Below are 17,872 nucleotides of genomic sequence, written 5' to 3' on the forward strand. Positions count from 1 at the left end.
TTTTAATTTAAAAAATTAATTTTAAACCTGACACTTGCATTTAAAACCAAATAGATTTTGTAACCAAATAGTTGAAGTTTTTAACCTAAAAGATAACTTTTTTAAAGTCAGTTAAATTTTCAACCAAAAACTTTATTTTTAACCAAGAAAGATGAGTTTTCAAGCGAAAAAAAATCAATTTTTAACGAAATAGACAGTTGAGTTTTCAACCAATAACGATGAATTTGTTAGCAAATAGTAGAATTTCCAACCAAAAGGGGTGAAATTATGAACCCGACATCTAATAATAGACTTTTCACTTAAAAAGACTTAAATTTCAATAACAGTTAAATTTTTGAACAAAAAAATGAATTTTTGACAAAACAGTTAACTTTCAACAGAATAATTAAATTCTCAACCAAATCGTAGAATTATTAAACAAAAGAGATGATTTCTGGGCCAAAAACATGATGATACACATTTAAATTAAAAAGAATTACATTTTTCTTGTGTGATGTTTTGACTGGCCTGGTTTTAAGACTCAGACATTTTTATTTCTGGATCCTAAAGCTAATCACAACATTACACAAGAAGAATATATTCATCCAAAGGTTCAATATAGCCTCCGCATTAATAAAAAGAATTAGTTTTCAACCATAACAAATTAATTTATATCAAAAAAGATTAATTGTCTACCAAAATATGAATATTCAATCCAAAAGTACAAATTTTCTATACAAAAAGGACAAACATTAAAATACTTGAATTAAAAAAAATTAGATTTTCGACCAAGTTATAAAATTTTTTAACCAAAATGGATGATTTTTAAAATATCAATATATTAGTAGAATACTTTTCTACCAAACGATGAATTTGCAAAGAGGATCAGTTTTCTATTAAAAAACGCGATTGCTCAACGAATTTTCGATCGAAAGACATGAATTCTCAACCGAAAATATAAATAAAGTTAAATTAATTAATTAATAAATATAAGTAAACAAAAAACGGAGAAAAAAGGAATTCATTAAAAAGGGAGAAACGACGATAGAGGGGAAAGAGAGTGAAGCCTGGAATAATTAAGTAAAAAATATCTTTAATCAGCAATCATCAAGGAATATTAAAGGGTATCCCAATCAAGAAATTTTTTTTTTAACGACACTTCGTCCCACCAGAAATGATTGAAATGACCATGCTGCTTTGCAATTCAGCTGTGACAGAAGATTAACAAAGTCGGTGTAAATATAGCGGCGAGAAATGTTTGTCGGAGTAGAGATAAAGCGAGTCATCAGAAATCGATGATGGGATAAGTTGGAGAGCTTGAGAAATGGAATACAAGTTCATCGGCCTTGACGCACCAACGAAATTTATTGGACCGAGTCGAGACACTCGAGTGTTCTTGGCCGATGGCCGGCATGGCATGAACCGTCTGGAAAAGGTGAATAATTTTTTTTTTTACCTAATGGTCAACCCAAAGCCAAGTCGTAATTTGAGAAACACTGGGTTGGATCAATGTCTCAGAGGAAGATACATCAATCTTCAAAGTCCATTCGAATTGGTATTTATGAACGGATGTGTATAGCTAGAGTAGATAAATGACATCCAATAGGTGACTCGATAGACTCTGCCGGTCAGAAAGTTCATTTTCATGGATTTTTATTAAACTCGCAGACATGTAAGAAATGAGGTCGGAAGTTCAAGCGACACCGACACAAATGTTTTTAAAATTAAGACTCACGCTTCTTACGCGCAGACGTAGATTTAGATTTATTGCTCCGTCTACATTCCAATAATTCACTAGTGATTTCGACATGAAAAATCGATCCACCCGGAAAGGCATTCTATTCTGTTTACTTTCAATAATCAAAATAATTTTGTATGTATATTGTATATTGTATATTCTTACACAAATGTTTATAATTTACAGCACAGTGAAAGTGATAAATGACGCAAATATCTGGGTTACCAAACCTGTGATTTCAAGTCGGAATACATATATTACATATTCAACAAAATCGTTGCATTTTCAGTTTAAAAAAAAGTAAATCTTCAAAAAAAAAAAAAAAAAAAGAATTTTGCACCAAATAGTTAAATTATCAACCAAGGAATTGAACCTTCAAACAAAATAGTTGCATTTTCAAATAGTTAATTTCAATTCAAACCGATTAATTTTTTAGTCAGACATTTGTATTTTTAATCTAAAAAGCTGAAATTCCTAGCAAAAGTGAGGAATCTTGAAAAAAAAATGAATTACTAACATAAACTGAAATATTGGATATTTTAAATAAAAAATATTTTAATTTTTAACCAAAAACAGTCCAAATAGACCAAAAACGAAGCAATTTTAACAAAACACTTGAAATTTTAATGGAAAAAACTTTCTACTAAAATAGAAGAATTTTTAACAAAAGAGTTTTCAAGCTAAAAAGTCGAATTGAAAAAAGTTAATTTTCAACCAAGAATCATGCATTTTTCAGAAGAAAGTTTTACTGTCAACAAAAAATTTATTTTTAACCACGAAAGATGAATTTTCAATGGAGATTTTCAATGAATTTTCCATCCAAAATGACGAATATTTAAAAAAATGAAATTTGCAACAAAAAAATTCAATTTGAAATAAAATAGTTGAACTTTTAAGACAAAAAGACCGATTTTCCACACGGCAGTTGAATTTTCGACGAAAACGCTGATTTAAAAGGACAAATATGTTAAAAAGGTGGAATTTTCAACAAAATAATTCAACTTTAAACAAAATAGTTGTATTTTTAACCCAATAAAAAAATAATTTTCAACGAAATGGGCAACTTTTCAAACAAAAAAATATTAAACTTCAACCAAATGGAGTTACCTTTTCAACAGAATAGTTGAATTTTCAAGCCAAAAAGACGATTTTTTTAGAAGACAACTGAATTTTCAAGTCGAAAAGTTGATTTTTCAACAAAAAATATCACTTTTAACAAAGAAATATTAATGTCCTATCCAGAATAACAAATTATTTATAGAACTGTCTCTATTCAGCCAATCACATTGTTTTTGGGAAAGATTTTTGCACAATTAGTTGCAGTTTGGACCAAATAGTAGAATTTTCAACAAAAAAGTTTATTTTCAACCAAGAAAGATGACTCCTCTATAAAAAATGAATTTTCAATACAAAGGGGCGAGTTTTCTATAAAAAAAAAAGAATATCCAACAAAACAGTTGAATTTTCGACCAAAAAGATGACCTCACAACGAAAAATGATTGGATTTTCTTAATTGGGATCGCATTTAAGCGAAAAAACGAGAAGGGGGAAAAATAGGAATTCTTTATACATATTATGCAAAAATGGTAATATTTATCAGAAATCTTTCAGAGAACAGTATGTGCTTATCCAATCCAGTACATGAATACATAAAGTATCGAGCGAATGGCAGCTGCAAGGAAAGTTTATTGTTGCAATCACTGCATCGGTTATTGTTATTGCAACGGTAATTATTATTACAATTGTTTTGTTATAGCTGGACGGTGTTGCCGAGGCGATCCAAGATTGAAGAGCCGAGAGTGGATGAAACCAAATTAAACGGCATATGGCAGACTGAGAGGCACAGAGCCGGCCAAGGGCTCACTGAATGCCTTTATTCTTCATTCGCCTCGTACAGTGCACCATTTTAGATTTAGAAAACACTTTTCGATGGGGTCTTCTAAAAACGAAAGGGGCCCTCATGCATGATTAGCATTTAGCATTTATATTATTAGCTATAGAATATAGGCGCATTTCGACCCATATCTCCTCATCATAACTACCTTTATTCCAATGTCATTGCCACGCGAGTAAACATGAAGGGCTTGTTCAAAATTTCCAATGCGCCCAAATCGTGACTCTCGATTTAATCGTTTCTCAATATTGAATAAACAGTTAACCGAATTCACCAATCAGTGCTCCTTTGACTAAAGAAAATTCTTTAGAAAATAATTTAAAGCATTCACTGATCAGTGCTCTTTTGACTAAAGAACATTCTATAAAAACTATTTCAAAGCGGAACGGACGGGGCTAAGCGGCGCATGTTTTTATATTTTTCTGGATAAATTACGGAAAGGAATTGTAATTAGATATTAAAGATTTAAATATATAAATTGCGATCATGTTTTTTGCATATCGAGAAGTTTAAAATTTTAGTTTATTTATAAGTAATTAGTTATTGCAAACTGAATGGAAAAATAGCATAATTTTTTATTTTATGTTGTTGTTTTAAAGTAAATATAACTAATATCACGAGTAAAAACTAAAAAATGCGTACTTAATTATAGCAAAAGCATAACTTAATGGTCCCAATGTAACAACATTTGGTACATAAAATAATTTCTAACGATTTAACTAAATAGTTGAATTCTCAACTGAAAAAAAGGATCAGCTGACAAAAAAAAATGGAAAAACTAAATTTTCAGTTCAAAAAAATAAATTTTCGGCAAGAAAAAAAAGAAGAATTTTCAACAAATTAGTTAAATGTTAAACTAAAGTGATGAATTTTCTATTAAAATGATAAATCTTCAACTGAAATAGTTTTTTTAGACTAAAATGATTAATCGTGAACTAGAATAACTGAATTTTCAACAAAGCATGTAATAACTAATTTTTTGTAAAGAAATTACGTTTCAACCAAAGGGATAAGTTTTCAACTAAAATTATGCAAAATTCAACTGGATTGGTTAAATTTTTAAACAAAAAGGTTAATTTTCTACCAAACAATTGGATTTTCAACAAAATATATCTTACACTGGAATATTCGAATTTCAAACAAAAAATATGGATTTTCAACCAAATACTGAATAGTTAAATTTTCTGTAAAACAAATTAATTTTTAACAAAAAATACAACCAATTTTAAACAAAATAGATAAATATTCAATAAAAGTGATGAATATACAATTGAATTAGTTGAATTTTGAACCAAAAAGATTATTTTTAAACTAAAATGATGAATTTTCAACTTAAATCATGAAATTATAAACCAAACAGATAATTTCTTAACTAAAATTATGAATTTTCAACGGGAACAGTGGAATTGTTTAACCACCAAATATATTTTCAACCAAAAATTGAATAGTTCAATTTTAAATTAAGAAAATTAATTTTAAAAAGTTAGCAACAAAATAGTTCAAAAGTTAATTTAAAAAAAAAAGAATTTTTAGAAAAAAAATAGTTTAATTTTAAACCGAAGAGATCAACTTCTAGTTGAAATGCTAATTTTCAAAGGAAAAAATAAAATTTTAACAAAAGAGTTTAATTTATAATAAAAAAAAGTTAAATTCAATCATTGAAGACGAATTTTTACTATGATTGTAATTTTCAACAAGATTTAAACTTTCAAATGAGAAAGTATTTTCAGTAAAGAGAGCGGGCATTTTTTAACGCGGACCTAACCAGAATACAAAAAACAACAACGTTATATCAATATTATTTTTTTCAAAACTTTCTAACGAAACTTTCTAACAATACCAAACAGTCTAAATGAAAATTCTAACTTTATTTTACAGAAAAGAGTGGAAAATCTGTCGCATTTTTATTCAGAAAAGGAGAAGAGTGGCCCGGTTAGCCCTGGTTTACGATAATTATGATAATTTTAAAAACTATTGACAACACTAGACTGCAATTTAATGGAATTATTTTGTTAAAATCCTTAGTCGCCTCTTATCGCTGACCCTTTAATTACGAAATTCGCGGATAAACTGCAAGATGTGACAAACACTTCCGGCAATAATAAAAAGTTCGATAATAGAATAACTTCAAACATTTATGCTTGGAAAAATTTATAGCATTTTTTATCAAGGCTCGATAAGAGCTTTAAAAAGTGTTTTCGATTAATGTTTCCATGCGGACGAGATTTTTATGCAAATTTTGCAACTTGAGCGTCTAAACTGAAAGGAACTAGGAGAAGTTTACTTTCATTGTCAGTACAGGGAGGTAAACAATGAGATAAACCGGTATCCTCAATTACCGTTGGGAACACGAACTTTTCCGACTAAAAAAAGATGAAAAAAATGCCGACAAAAGTTGCGGCACTCAATGAGGCGCATCGCTTTAATATCGTATGCGGTTTTTCGTGAAAAGCAACTTTTGCCGAGAAAAATGAATAATAGGGAATGCGGAATATCCGTATTTACACGATTTATCAGCGGAGCACTATTTCCACTGAATTCTCTTTTTTTTCAACGACATCGTGGGCCTGTGTGCTCCAAATGTCATGAGGAAAATGTTTTCAAAAAAACGGTTAGCCTACTGGACAAAGTAATTATTTTCGGTTGTGGGTTTCATTATATATTTATGGTTCAATAATTTTCCATTACGATTCAGAGGTTTTTGTAATGAAATAAATAACACAGCCTACAATAAAGGTATGAGTATTTAGGGTCACTCAATCCCAATCCAAAGTTAGTGCTTATTTTCTTCCTAACCTCAAAATTTCTAACACTTTTTTTCGTATATTTTTTGCGTTAAGGAAAAAAAATAGTAAGCTTCGGAATTCCGATTTCGGATTCAGATTAAGCGACCCAAAATACATACGATTAATAAGTAAGAGTTGAAAAAATGCAAGTCTATGCAAATATTAAAATTTGAATGTATTCAAAGGCTTGCATCAACGTAAAATTTTTCACAAATGTTAAGAGTAAATATTTTTTCATTACATATCAAACATTTGTATCTGAAAGCTGGCAAAAATCATTTTGATATATTCGTATCGTAAATATTGAATGTAAACATATTTTTGTGCTTTCCATTACTTCATTTCTTTCGAAGGTAAATGAGGTTATTTAAAATTGAAAATCTATGTGTAATATATTCCTTTTTTCTGCCATAGTCAAAAGAATTCCAAATTTACATTATACATTATGGAATTCTTTCAAGCTAGGAATGTTATTAATTAGTAATTTATTAATTAAATAATTAACTAATTAGTAATTACTGGTATGGGTAATTGTAATTTTAACGTACTGAATCTACTAGGTGCAACAGTGTATTATAAATGTTGGGTTAAATAAGATTACAATACATTCTGTTAACTACACAAGACGCTCAAAATTGAAGAGATTTTAGCAAAAATTTCAGATGCAATATTTGAAAATTAGAGGATTTTAAATTATCATTCAAAATTCCTTGATATCAATTAATTACAATTTTATTAAAATATGTTAGTGAATTCACGCGGAATTTTTAAGCATAATATATACTTTTAATCCTGACAAGTATTATGGAACTTTTCGTAAAGTTAGCCGTAAAAGAAGAAAATTCAACTGCTGAAAAGTAAATGATCAATTTTCTTTAATTTTCCTCAATTTAGAAATTCCTTTAATTTTCTTCACTTTAAAACAGTAACATTTTCAGCTGCTGAAAACTCAATTATACATTTTTTTTCAATTGTAAACAATTGAATTTTTATCTGTTGAAACTTCTCTTCAATTTTTGACAGTGTAAAGGTAAATTTTCAATTTTGTCCAGTTTTCAACAATTTAATTTTCAACTGTTGAATATTGAAGAAAATTTAATTTTTAATTTTGAACTGTTAAAAATGCAACTGTTGAAAATGAAAGAAAATTGAGCTTTCCACGGTTGAAAATTAAACTGTTCCAAATAAAAAAACATTGAAAATTCAATTTAATAAATAAAGATTGTAATCCATAACAAAAATTTCGTTGAGACTTGATTTTTTCGAAAACCGGTCGCGATTAGCAAATAATATTTGCAAATTGAGTCATCTAATGGATTCTCAGTAGAGGATTAATCAGATAAAAAAATTCCAACTCTGATAATCTCCTTTTTAGGTCGTTGGAGATTCACTGAAGGTTTAATTTGAAAACAGCCAAGTAAACACTTTGGGAATTTTTTATTGGTAAGATTTAAAATTAAAATTTGAGACACAAGACTTCCGATTTTAAATTTTCAAATGCAAGTTAAAATTTTACAATTCAAATTCGAGACAAGTTTCCGGTTCGAAATTTCCCGTATAATTCAAAATATTTTCGACAATAGAGGGAAAAAGGGAAAATGCAGGGGAATAGGAGAAAGATCCCTGTGTTATGTAAAATCTTAAGCAACTTGTGGCTGGTCCCTTTTATCGTATATTTACGATCACATATATCACAAGGCTCAAAACATCCAACACCTGGGAGTATATTTTATTAGAAAGGGAAGTTCATAAAAATGTAAATCTTAGATTTTATAATATTTTCTTGAAAAAAAGGTTCATTGTTTTCTAGGAATAAACGAAACTGACTATTCAGAATTCTGTGCTCATTGTTTTGCCCAGGAAGGCGCGTGTCCAATTAGTATGAAAATGTCCCGAAACTTCCGCCACAGACATAGGACATGTTCCGAGTCCCCCACACCCATTCAAGTTTCACGAGGTCGTGATCGGCATTTTTATTTTAATTTCTCACTGCCGCTCTCACAACATTTATGGAAGAGGTAGGCACAAGTTATTTAATCAGAATAAGAGACGAGTGGCGGGCCGGCGGGCGGAGAGAGAGGTTGTGCCACTTGAATTTGTTTTGAGCGTACGTAAAACGTGAGACGGCGAACGAATGGGCCCTTAATTCGTGGGCAGGATGGCCACTCTTTTCTTCATCGCCTTCAACTCTTCGTTTGAGAACATGCCAGTATTCAGTATTGCCAGCCAGCAACAATGTCATACGCACAAGTGAATAATAATAAACGTGCGTGACGCATCAAGAGTCACTGATCAGCTCAGCATAGCTCAGGTGTCTTTTGATGCCCCGATCCCGACGTGATGCTACGAAAATATAAATTAAACAAATAAAAACCTTCGTCGCACCCAAAGAATTCCTTTAATTCCCCTTTGTTATCCTACATGCTATAGCCTTTTTTTCCTCGGCGTCGTGATGTGTCAGCGAAAAGATTCTAATGCTTCAAGATTGAGAAATAAGACTTCATTTGTTAGACAGATACTTCTTTGGGTCTTGCGAACGTCCAAATATTTTTTATAACGAGTCTCAGGCTTGTGTCGTGTTAGTTTTGGATTTACAAAAGAATTTTTTGTAAGGGAAGTTTTTTGTCGATTCGTTAAAACTCACCAGGAGGATTTAGGAATGTTTAATTAAGTTCTATAGAGCTTAAGCGGTCCATGGTAAACAGTAATTTTTTTCTCTAATTAGACGACCCGGAAATTATTTTTTATCGTCTTTCAATATCAGACTTAACGGTCGAATTTTCAAATAAAAAAAATTGAACTTTAACCAAAAATTATTGTATTTCTGACCAAATAGTTGAATCTTCAAGCAAAAAGACCAATTTGTTAGAAGACAGTGGAATTTTTAACAAAGAAGTTTTCTACAAAAAAAAAACAAATAATTTTCAATCTAACAGGACAAATTTTCCACCAAAGAAAAGAACTTTAAAAAAATACTTGAATTTTCAACAAAATAAATGAATTTTCAAACAAATTTTTAATCGGATATTTGAATTGAAGAAACGAATCAATTATAAACTGAACAGTTGAATTTATAACCACTAAAATGAATTTTTAACAAAGCAATTAAACTTTCAAACAAGTAGTAGAATTTTTATCCAAGAACTTTTCTACAAAAAAGAGAGGAATTTTGAATCCAAGAAAGATAATTTTTCAACAAAATATTTGATAAAAAAAAAGACTTTTTAACAAAATAATTTAATTTTCAACAAAATAAATACATTTTCAATAAAGCTTCTATCGTATTTGTTGAATTTCAACAAAAAAAAAATGATAAAATTAACGGTAGAATTTACAACCAAATAATTGAACTTTAAACACAACAGCTCGATCTTTTAAAAATAAAGTGAATTTTTAACAAAGTATTTCAACTTTCAACCAAACAGTTGATTTTTCGACCAATAATGATGAATTTTCAAGAGCAAAAATTCAACAAAATAGGTCAATCTTTAGCTACTAAAATGAATTTTGAACAAAATAGTTTAAATTTTAACCAAGTAGTAAAGGCATCGACCCAAAAAGATTACTTTTTAACACAAATTCAAATAAAATAGTTCAACCTTTAACCAAGAAAATTAATTTTTAACAAAGTAGTTCCACTCTAGAAAAAGTAGTAGAACTTTCGACCAAATAAGTATATTTAAAAATATATATATTTAAAAAAAGATATTTTTAACAAAATAGTTGAAGTTTCAACAAAATAATTAAATTTTAAACCAAATACCGTAAAATAGGGCTAATAAGTGAATCTTTTTTTATCGATTTTTATGCTTGAAATATATAATTTCTATCTGATATTCCTTCGTAATTTTAAGCGGGAAACTATACAGAAAAAGTAATTAGTTATATGCATAAGTTTTCCAATGATCTTAAATAAAATAAAGTAACTAAAACTGACATCAATGTTAAATAATCTGTTAAATTTAACTTGGTAAATAACTAAATGGAATAATTATTAAAGGAAACAACTTTTCGTTTGGTTTATAATAAAATACTATCAGCCGCATTTCTCCTACAAAAAATTTTAATTGTTACCAAAATCATTCTATGCGACAAAAAATATGTTGTATTCATGTGTAAAATTTTCATAAATCTTGTTGCTCCTTTGTTTTGTTTTGTTCGTACAATAGTTAATATTAAAAATTTTTATTTAGAGCAAGAGATAATTAGTTTGATTGGCGAGTGAGCCCTTTTGTCCCGCACGCGCCGCTTAGCCCCAAATTACGGCAATACAATTTTAAACCAAAAAATAACGTACTCTCAATCAAAAAATATAATAGAAGACTGCTCAATTAAAACGAATGAACTATCAATCAAAAATACTTGGATTTTCATGTACCTGAAGTTCCGAACGTTCAAATGAACGAAATATTTTCCCCCTTTTTATTTTCCTCATAAGTATTGTTCTAAATGCAATTTAAAATATGCATTATAAATCTGTTTTAATAATAAGTTATTTTCAATATAAGTGAACAAAAATTTGAGAACTTTTTCTGGTTTACAAAGTCGTCAGTAAAAAATTCCGTTCATTTGAACGTTCGAAACTTCAAGCACATTCGATTTTCTTATTGAGTTCTAAAAAAAGAGGAATTCTTTAAAGAAAAGAAGGGAATAGGGGAAAGATTGCGAAGTCAGCAATACCCACACCATTAATATACTTTTCACAGTTACTATTATTTCCAAAACAAACAAATGAATGATAAACTTCCTGGCTCTAGAAAAACAACGTATTTCTGTCGCGGCGTTCACTTCCGACGTATTTATAAGACGCGAATTTGACATAACACGAAGTGTGAGCCACATAACCTGAGCCATATAGTATATAGCGAATACATATTTGGCGGAGTGCATTAAGCAGGCTGTTCCTTTTGTGCGCCCGAGGGCAGCAATTAAGGCCATCCGGCTGCATTTTTGCCCGCATTCCGACATTTTCAGGAAATAATGAATTATCGTGATTTGTTAGTATGAGCCAGATTGAATTTTCGTTATTAAAAAAGGTGGTACAAGGCGGTGAAATAGCACGCTCTTGGCGGCTGCATGCTCGATCTAATGTGGGGAGAACTTTTCTTTTGTTTATTCGGCATAGTAGCTGAGCAGGCGACAGATGTGGCATTATGTATGCACTACTAATAACGTGACGAATAGCGGCGCTGCTAACGAATGCGGTTCGTGTGAGGTCGTTGAGCAGGCACAGAACCATGAATTCGATGGAAAAAAAAGAGGGTGCACATTATGCGGGGGTTTAAAAATGCCAACAAAATGAGGGCTTTAAAGTGGGATATTCCATTCAGCTACTGACATTACTTGAAGCCTTCAGTTTAAATTAACAGGTTGTTCCTTTATAATTGCTTCATCAAAAACATCATAAACCTTTCTTCAAAAGAAAATTAGTACATATAGTTAACTGATAGCCACTGATTTAGAGTGATGTCAGGTAGTAAAAATGGTCTGGTATTAAGAAGATGCGAAGGTGTTTCTTGACCCGTGAGTTGGGATCACGATGTCATTACAATAATCTTCTCTCTCCCTGACGTATGCTGTTTCATTAACAGGATAGTGTCGGCACGATCGGAATTTTTTATTTACGACCCCGTTTTTCCCTGGGTTCGTAAGGCCATGCGAAACCCGCAACTTGGAAAAAGAATCGTAGAAATGCAAAGCAGCGATACTCCCGGTGGGTATGTACTACATGAGTTTGTTTTAAGATTCAAATGCTAATGCATTCGGCGCATCCGTACGGAATGCAAATGCGTTAGTTTCGCACGCAGACATAAAGGGTGACCTGCACTACATTAGATTCACTTCTAATAAGATTAGCATTGCTCTCACCAGGGGTCGAGTTTACGAAATTTGATTACGATTTCTGACATCATCAGTGATTTAAGAGCGCAACAGATTCCTACAACAATTCTCAGGGTGGTCCCAAAACTTAATTTTTAAGATCTTTAACTTAGAGAAATTCCCTGACTTGTTCCTGTTTTCCAGGTTTTCACTGGCCTACGGCCATCCTGAATTCTGGGGAAATTGTTTAATTTTTCGAAATGTGAAAGAGAGGTTTAATTTTTTTTCTTTAGAACTTGGAAGCCCGGAAGGAAGAAGAGTTAGACTTACTTATAAAAAAAAAAACTCATTTCACGTCACTTCATTTCTCCGCGGACGAAAAACGAGGATTATTATTCTTAAAGTAATTTCCGTCCTTTTCGTGTCTTCTTTTCCTATTTCTCAGTCCCGCGCCCCAGTTTGCGTAATCGTATATTACTTCCGAGAGAGCTGCGAGGGGTTGCTGCTATTGACAACTCTGCAAAAGAATTTAGAAGAACAAAGTGGAAAGATCAAAGAAGGCTCGGGCATATTACTACTCGTGGCTAATTGCTCTAATATGACTTTCCACATTTACGGTGCGGGCTTTGATCAAAATGTCGCGTTGGGTCATACCATTATAACTTGAACTGACCCTCTCTGAGCCTACTTCCAAATTTTCAATAATTCAGGATTAAAATCTCGGTAAAATCAAAAAGCTAAATGTCTACCAGCAAAACCCTGCACTATTTTATGATATTGATGAATTGATCAATTTATTTTCTTATTTCATTATGCGATTTCATTAGGGCTACCAAGCAATTTATAAATCATGGGAAAAAATTCATTGACACAATTCCAGGTTTCTTCTAGTCCTTTTAAATATCTAATTGTGTAAAAATTCAATTGCTGTTTAATTGATAAAGCTTTGACAAATTATATTATCACCATCAAATAATTCTTGAAACATAATTAATCATTTCATGAATTCGTTCTCATAGTCCACAACTTTGAATAATAACTCAAACAATTTTTTCTGTTATCATTATATACTTACAATTAAGTGCACATTTGGCATATTAATATTTGAATAAAATATGTTTGCCAGGTGAGTAAATTCCATGTAAAAACAGGGGAAATACGGAGGTTTTTTCATGAAAACAGACAAATACATTCTTTCCATTAAAAATAATGTGGATAGGGAGACACCCCTACAGTAGATAATAATTCATTAAAAATACTAATGTATCTAAAATAATTTACGTAATTCAATTAATAGTTAGGACAATATAAGTGTTAATAAATTGAAATTAGAATGAATTAATTTAGAAAAATTCAAATTCCAACTAAAACAGATAAATTTCCAACCAAAAATGAAGCAGTTAAATTGTCAGTAAAGAAAATTATTTTTCCACTAAACAAAAATAAGTTTCAATCAAAGTGATCAATTTTCAACTAAAATGACGAACATTCAACTCGAGTCGTTAGAATTTCATCTAAAATGATAAATCTTCAGTTGGAATATTAATTTTCAAGTAAAAATGGATTAGTTAATTTGCTGTAAAAAATGTCAACCACGACAAATACAATTTTTAATAAAAGAGTTCAATTTTCACCTAAAATGATGAATTTTCAACTATAAACTATGAACCTTCAACTAAAAAGAAAGAATCCTGATATGGAATATTTCAATTTTACAACAAGAATTCAACAAAATGATCAATTTTCAACCAAAACAAAACAATTTTTAAATTTTCAGTTAAAAAAAATTTTTTAACAAAAAAAACGAATTTTCAACAAAATAGTTGAGTTTTGCAACAAAAAAATGAATTTTCAACAAAATACATCAATTTTCAACCGAAATGGTACATTTTCAACCAAAAAAGATAAATTTTCAAAAAAAGGTAAATAGTCGAATGTTTTAGAAAACAGTTGAAATTAAAACCTAAAAAGGTAAAATTACAAATAGACTTTTTTACCATAGAACTTAATTTTCAATCCAAAACGGCGAATTTTTAACAAAACAATTGACTTTTCAACCAAATAGTTGAAATTTTATTAGAAAAAACAGTTCAAACACACAGTTGCATTTACAACCAAATAGTTGATCCTTCAATCAAAAGAGATGAATTTTCAACAAAGTGCATGGATTGTTAAATAAGAAGATAAATTTTTAACAAAAAAAACAGAATAGTTAAATTTTTACTTAAAAAAATTAATTTAAAAAAATTGATCAACTAAATATAGTTAAATCTAGCACAAATTATAGGAAGTTTTACAAATGAAAAAACATTGTTATTTAATTATTATTATTATTATATTAGAATTTTAGGTTTTCCAGATGAGCCAACACTGTATGTGGCCATATGATTGGTCAACTGATTGCTGCGCTCATGTTTTCTTAAATAAATATATGAATAATTAAATAAATAAACATAAATCCTTTACCCACTCAATATTCTTTATCCGTCACTTATGAATATTCTTCACGCGCAATGCATAACTTTCTCATATCTTTATTACGATTTTCATCGTCCTTGATTATCAGATCGTATGGGAGAGACGTACGTCGCTTGTCGGCGCGTTTTATCTGATTAAAATACAGTGAAAAACGTGACGAAAGTGAGTTCTTGACTTGTGTCGAAATATAGAGTGAGTGTGAACTGCGTTAAGTAAAAAAGTGGACGTATGGTAAATTTGCCTTTCAAAATTGAATATCGGTTGGACTCACAGAACATTCGAATGTCAATTTTTTTCGACGGGACCTTGTGTTCTTTGCGTAATATGTCACTTATATTTGCCTTCCAGTCTCGATATATGTACTGTGATTGACAGGAGATGAGAGCTCCGACCACCCGGATTTATCGACTCGTGTCTTTCGCTAATAACTAACAAGTTTTAATCTGCCACCTTGGTTCCTGGGTAATTACTCTTTTTCTTCAGAGAATTCCTTACTCCGACTTTCGTATCTTTCCCGACCGAAAAAGATTCTTCGACAAAGTTATTCACACAGAGCAAACTGCAGCCTAAATATGTACTTAAGAAAGTATATGCCCGGGAAAATTTACAACTACCCAAGTTTTGTTTGAGGTAATAAAACCTAGTTCTGTCAACCGCTAAGAAAGAAACAAATAAGACATTAATGATTCACTGAAGAAAAGTTACTTAATACTTTTTCCCCTAACTGAAACTGCATACTGTACTTAAATAGAAAAAAATAGGTATTGATCAATATGAACCAATTATGGTTCTATTTTGTTTGGGTACATTTTATCGCCGTGTCTTTGTTCAAAATGATTTTTTTTTGTATAAGGTTGCCCGTAAAATTTCGCTTTTAAAATTCCTTGACTTTTCTACACAACTGTAAAATTTTCCATAAAATAGTTTAATATTTATCTACATTCATCTATAGATGTATTTTGAACAAATAAATTATTTTTCAGTCAAGAAACAAGATAAAAATCATCCAAATTTTTAAACTTTCACGTCAAAAAATTAATTTTCTGTAAAGCAATTAAATTTTCCAACCAAAAATATTATTCTCGACAAAAAGATTAATTTTTAATAAAAACTTTGAATTTTTAACCAAAAAAGAGAAAACTTTAAACTAAAATGATTAATCATTGACTGGAATAGTTAAATTCGCAACCATAAATATGAATTCCCAATTAAGAAGATAAATTTTACATCAAAAAAGACGAATTTTCTATTAAAACAGGTAATTGTTCAACCAAAAATGGAAAGGTAAATTCTGCAGTTAAAAAACAATTTATTTTAAAAAACGGATATTTAACCAAATTTTTAACAAATAATATTAATTTTTAATAAAAAATAGTTAGATTTATCAAAAAAGACGAATTTTCAAACAAATGGTTGAATCCTAAAGCAAAAAAGATTAATTTTCAACAAAAAAAGTTCATGTTATACCAAAATGGTACCACTTTCAATCCAAATAGACGAGTTTTCAAAAAACCAGTTGAATTTGCAACCAAAAAGGATGCCTTCAACAAAATTGTTCAATTTTCAACAAAAAAGTAAACTTTTTAACTGAAAATATAATCGTCAGGAGGAAGCAACTACAAAAAAAAAGGAATAGAAATCGAGATAGAAATACAAAAACAAGACAAATAAATTTTGTCATTTCCCGGACCATTAATATTCCACAATTATTGCAAGCTTTTGTACAGAATCCCTGACTTTTCCCTGAATTCCAGGTTGTCACTGACCTACAGCCACTTTTAAAAAATATAATATTAAGTGAGTGACTCACTGAAGAAAAGTGACTAAATACTTTTTCCCTATAAAGCTGCATACTGAATGTTTGGCATACAGATACTTAACATCATCATTATCGAGATTCTAGACGGGAATCTAAACTGAAAATCATGTCAGATAGAAAAGTCCTGATTTCAAAAGAATCGGCACCCGATCGAATTTCAGAGCGCACGATCATTTTTTATGATACGTTTAGATACTTTCTAGCTTCTCGCATGAGACGCTTCAGGAAAAGACCAATTTTCTTTCATTATTCGATAACGAACCAAAAAATTCGTATATATGCGGTGAGGTGAGGTGAGCATAGGTGAGGTGAAGTGAGGTGAGAACTGAGGGTGAAGATGCCACGTGATTCGACTGGTTTGGTTTTGGTATAGAAACATATTTGTGTAGGACCAGAACACTGTTGGAGAGACCTTACAATCTCGCATCTTGACCTGACTCGACGACAGCTGGTCGGCATTGTTGCCACGTCGTTGGGGAAAATTTTTCAGTACCCACCCGTCTTTTGCGGCTAGGGAAACTTTTGCCTCGCATTAACCACGCTAGATATCACTTTCTGGGAGGTAAAGATTAGACACCTAATGCATCAAAACGCCAGCCGTTGCACATCATCCACCATATACCCCATACCCCACTTGAATGCACCTTCGGCCCGTGGCGATTCTAGCACACCTCGAACAAAAGACCTCAGTTCAACCACACAATACTATCTTTTTTATTAATGGCGATCTTATTGTATTTTTCAATTAATGGGGTACCGATCACATCAATCCTCGAGAAGAATGTATGTCAATTCTTGATTTATTGCACAGTCGACATTTTATTCAAATTTAAATTTATTTATTTTAATTTTTTATTTATTTAAAATGTAGCGCTAGAGTAGTGGCGCAGAAAAAAAACTAGGATTACTACTTTTGCTGCGTATATCTGACTCACACAATGATCATAGCCCGAAAATGATCACAAAACAGAGGAAGTAGGGTGATTTTCACGAAATTAGGGGAATAAATTCTTTTATGTCAAATTAATGTAGCTACCATATTCAATTCAATATGAAACGATTCACATTCCTAAGATTTCAAGTCGAAATATACGATAGCATTTTTCACAAAGTAGTTGAATTTTCAAGCTAAAAAGTCGATTATATTAGAAAAGGGTTGATTTTGAAAAAAAAGAGTTATCAACAAATGTTTGAATCTTTAATCTAAAAAAATTAATTTTAACCAAGTAGTTGAAAAATGTAATAATTAAGAGATGATATTTCAACAAAAAATTAATTTTTAACAAAATTATTGAATTATTCACCAAACAGATGAATCTTCACACGAAAAAATTTATTTCGAAAAAAGCAGGTCAACT

At 30.4% G+C, this 17,872-nt stretch overlaps 1 protein-coding gene across 1 annotated transcript in view; it reads right to left on the reverse strand.

Annotated features, from left to right (window-relative positions):
* The window catches only part of LOC117171181, a 116,729-nt gene that overhangs the window by 71,448 nt on the left and 27,409 nt on the right, over positions 1-17,872 (reverse strand). The window lies entirely within an intron of this gene.

The sequence above is a fragment of the Belonocnema kinseyi genome, chromosome 4 (genome assembly GCF_010883055.1).
Source record: "Belonocnema kinseyi isolate 2016_QV_RU_SX_M_011 chromosome 4, B_treatae_v1, whole genome shotgun sequence".
In the NCBI taxonomy this organism is placed as follows: Eukaryota; Metazoa; Arthropoda; class Insecta; order Hymenoptera; family Cynipidae; genus Belonocnema; species Belonocnema kinseyi.